This window comes from Podarcis gaigeae, assembly GCF_964106915.1.
Source record: "Podarcis gaigeae genome assembly, chromosome: 6".
Classification (NCBI taxonomy): Eukaryota; Metazoa; Chordata; class Lepidosauria; order Squamata; family Lacertidae; genus Podarcis; species Podarcis gaigeae.
The window spans coordinates 46,454,586-46,459,544 of NC_139682.1; positions in this window are offsets into that span (position 1 = coordinate 46,454,586).

The following is a 4,959-nucleotide window of genomic DNA, read 5'->3' on the forward strand; positions in this document are numbered from 1 at the left end:
CCAGTGTTTTTTATTGCTGACCTGCTTCTCACGTCGGTTCCTGACAGATTGAAACTACAACATGAAAAACCCAGTTATAAACTAGGCATTTCTCTGAGGCATGCCATACCCACAGCAGTGGCCCATCTGAGGAGTGCAGACAGGGCAGTCCTTTATGTCACCTGGTTCCAAATTGTTTAAGGCTTTAACTTAAGGCTCGGTTAGCATATTGGAAGTCAGTGCAGCTTCCTCAGTGGGGTACCACAGTCAACAATCTAGCCTCTGCTTTCTGCACCAGATGCAGCTTCTGGCTTGAGCCCCACAGAGAGTGCATTGTAGTTTTCTTCTTTCGTGATCACTCATAGCCGAGTAAGATTGTCTTCCATGAACCTGGTCTTAACAGTGAGTCCATAAGTGACTGTGGAGGCCAATTGTGGATCCACACGTCCTTCCACAATAGGGACATAGGTTTCCAGGTGGGAGTTGGTCACAGTGAGGGTTTGCCAAGCGTGCCTTCCTCTTAGCATGCTTCTCCTTTTTGTCCTGAGTTTGAGTGTCTTCAAAGCCCATGACACCTTTGGTAAAGGCTGTTCTCCCAATGCCAAGACCACAGTGGCCAAGCTATATTTGTCTAAGAACTGTAGCTGTCTTACCAACCAAAGTGGGTAAAAGTCACTCCTAGTCATCAAAGTTGCCTGTGCCTCAAGTGACAAAGATGGATCAAGGAGCACCTGCAGATTCAGTTAATTTGACCTCAGCCAGCTCATCACAGCACCCACACACTGGTCCACAGCCTGCACACCTCCTCCAGATTCATATGTTGTAGTGAAATAGAACTGACACTTTGCTCCAACTCCCTTCATGACCACATCCAGCAGCTTCTCATAGATATTAATAGCACAGTGCCCTGTGGCACCCCATAACACAGGTGCCAGGGGCCTAAAGAGTGTCTCCCCATCACTGCTCCCTGAAATCCACTCAGCAGGTAGGACAGCAGCAATGCTCCTGACACCCACCTTGTAGAACCAGTCCTAGAAGATGCCCAGGCTGATGGCATTGAGAGCCACAGAGAAATCAAGCAGAAGAAACAAGGTTGCGTTCCCCTTATCCCTCTCTTTATGAAGGCCATCTATTCGGACAGCCAAGGTCAATTTGGTTCTGAAACAAGGTCTGAAGCCACACTGATATGGGTCTGGATAATCAATTTCATCCAAGAGCACCTACAGCTGCTGTGCCATGACCCTCTCAATAGCCTTGCCATGTATATTAGTAATTGGTTGATAACTATTGCAGATTAGTGGGTCCAGGAGCAAGTGCACCACGTTCAAAGTAGCGGTCACCACCACATGCTTGCAGTTTACAATGGAAGTGCAGTGACTGGAAAGCACAAGGAACCCCTGGTTTGAAAGCCCTGGTTGGTGGTTTGAAAGATACCACTCCCACCATTTTCTGGCACAAGTGTGCAACGCACACCATGTGACCATGTGCAACCCCCCCCCCAAAAAAAGCACAGTTCGGATGCAGTGTCTCTCTATTGCAAAAATGATGGTGGCTGAGCAGTAATGCACATCTTAAAGACTGCATGTGGTCAGTGGGATAAAAAGAGAGATAGCCACCAGATCATCTAAATTTAAGTGCTATGTTTCTAGGGGAAATGGCTGCTTCCTACACCGGTCATATACAGGTGTGTGTGTCATGTTTTTGTGTAATTTGTGCACTGGCTTCCTTATGGATTATCTCCCTTATTAATAATAAATCCAAAATTTCATATCTTTGGCTTCTGACTTATTTTCATGCCCCCTTTAAAGATACAGTCAATTTTGAATCCTCGTCTTAAAATTTGCTATTGCATGCTTTATTATTTTATATATAACCTGCAAGGGTTCATGATTTATAGCTGTAAAATATTTTATCTCACTACTTCTGAAAGTTAAAAATCTAGAAAAATTAGGTTCTAGTCAGAGGCATTTCACCCTTGGGCCTTTAAGATCAAACATACCTGCAACTGATAAATGTTTGTTGGGTTCAAATTTCAGAGGCGTAGCTGTGCTTGTTTTCTCTAGCAAGTATCCTGTGATACAGTACTTTGACTACTCAGTAATTTACTGGAGATCTCTGTAATTCATATTCTGCACACCAGAGGGTAGTATAAGATATGGAATTGAGAAAATGAAGAAGATGAGACCGATCCCCCCCCCTTTTAAAATAGGGATTTGGGCTTGAAAAGCTCTAGAAGTCCAGAAGAGAAAGTAGAAGTTTAGTGGAGGATTCATCAGCCAGTATATTAAAAATATGTGTGTATTGTGAATAAGGGCTCTTATTCATGTTACAGTGTTAAGGGTCCAGGGCACAGAAAAATCTCAGCTGCTGATGGAAGTTCTCAGTTGGCAGGGGAGGTTGTAAAGGCAGGTTTACTTAATGGCAGCATTAATCTTGTGCTGGACACTCAGCCAAATGCCATCATAAGTTATTGGGAAACGTTGGCTGCACACATGAAAGTATTGTAGATATCTCTATATAAGGCCAGTCACTCCCAGTGTGAGCAAGAGTAGGAAGCAGCTCTTGGCAATGCATTTCTGTGCATGGAGCTCAGAGAGATGCACATTTGTCTCAAGGCTGCTGCGAGAGGCAAGTCAGAAGGGCAAGGAGACAGCATTTAAGAATGATAGTCCTTGCCCATCCACCCAGTGCTGCACAAGGTGGGGCAGCAAGTTGCATCCCTCCTCTCAAGACCAGGAGCATAGTAGCAAAGGCCAATCAAGAGATTTGGGTGCCTGAAGCAGGAAATCCCACAAGCACCTCTGCCTACCTTGACAGCAAAAATACAACAATGGCCTTTCATCACACCTGAAACCAGCTGCTTCACAAGGCCACCTCGCCTAATGTTAGGACCAGCCCTGTTCCTGTTATAGCAACTAAGCCCCCAACCAATGCCCAGCCAGAAGAAGGCTTAGCTCTGGTGCCAAGAAGTTGCTGTGCCACTTTGCTTTGCACCTCCATTCCTGTATACTTTCCTCAAACGCTTTTGGGGCTCTTCCAGACAACCTGCTTACTGAGCATTCACCATTTGTTTGCGGAGAGATTAGATGATGTTGGCTACATAATGAGCATTTGTTCGCACTTGTTTGCAGGGAGGTAAGACAAAGTTGCATCAAAACAAATGCTGCCCCATGCTTTCCAGTTCATTTCCCCATCACCTTCCTTATTGCAAAATATTTGATCTTCTTTTGGGGAAGCAGGTTTGTTGTGCAAGGCCTTCCAATTGCACAGGCTGCCCATATGCTACTGGGACAGGTTGCTTTAATCTACAATACCCTAGGGGACTGCCTGATCCCTTATATCTCTGCCTGGTCACTGAGGTCTTCACTGGGGTCACTGTAAATGGTCCCCCGTGGCTCAGATGCGTGGCTCTATCCACCAGGAGCCGTGCACTCCGTATTGCAAACCCAATTTTATGGGACTGCCTTCCAGATGAGGTCAGACAGGGCCCCTGACTGTTGAGCTGCTGGTACCTGCTGATGATTTTTCTTTATTCCTTCAGGCATTTTACTAATTCTGAATTCATCACTAACAGATTTTTAGTTTCCTTGCTATTGGCTTTCTTGTTCACTGCTTAGAGACCATCGTAATTCAGCAGTATGTAAATTGTCAAAATAAATTTACAAAATTGTTGAAATAAAGCTGCAACTGCACAACCTGGATTTGGTGACTGAATTCTACCCAAAAATAGTGATAGTCTGGAAGTGTCCATTGTTTCTCTGCTCTGGCTACTCCTAGCTTCACCCTAATGAATTTGTACATCCTTTAAAAACCAGGAAAACCCCACTGGGTGCTGGAATATCAAACTCTGGAATTCCTTCTCAACACCTTCTTAGCATCATCCTGCATTTCAGAGACAAACTAAACAAGACGGCACAGTCAAGCTGTCATTACCCAAATGGGCCTCTGATCCTAATAATAGACTTCCCATGGGCACAGCCGGGGGGGGGGCAGGGAAGGGCAGCTACCCCCCCCAAATCAATAAAAATACATAATAAACTGAGGTTCTGCCCCCCCCCAACAAAAATCCTGGCTATGCCCATGAGACTTCCTGTTTTCCTCAAGCTAATAAAACTGAGAAATGGCTTCCTAGTCAAAGGTCACTCTGCTTCTATTTTTATGACCATTCTGGACCTTCCCATTGTGGCCTTCAGTTCCATGCCACAAGCTGCCTTCCACAGAAGTCTCATTGTCAAAAAAAAAAGTGGGTGGGGAAGGGTTAGCCATGTGAAAAAAAAGCTCAAGCCAAAATAAAGCTGAATTTCACATCCCTGGGGTAGCATGAAGAAATATCGTAGAAATGCTGCAAACTGCCCTGAGCTACAGGACTGGGCAGGGAATTAATGAAAAGCACATCAGAAGAATTAAGTTTTGAATCTTCTAAACATAAGCTGAATGAATATGGACCATTTTAGAGCTTTGTTGATATTGAAGTGCAATGCTGTTTAGAACTGGCTTTGGTTAATACAGACACACATACCAGCAAGCTTTGCACCACCCAAATACTAATGACAAATTGACTGATTAGTCAATCACATTTGTACCCCTCTAAACCCCTCTACCCCACAGTGGGTAGCGCCGTGGTCTAAACCACTGAGCCTAGGACTTGCTGATCGGAAGGTCGGCTGTTCGAATCCCTGCGACAGGGTGAGTTCCCTTTGCTTGGTCCCCGTTCCTGCCAACCTAGCAGTTCAAAAGCACGTCAAAGCACTTTTTAATTTTTATGCAGCCATTCAGACAGAAGTGCCAGCTTGGACCCGTGACCGTGGGTGCCCAGGGCCATGGATGCCATGCAGCGTGAATGGCCCTGGCACTGAAATTTGTGGGTGCCTGTCCCCTTCATGGGGAATTTTGTGGGTGCTTGGGCACCCAGTGTCCCAGGGAGTTGGCACCTATGCTTTCAGATGAAGGTCTAGTTAGAAAACTGAACTCCTGGATGGT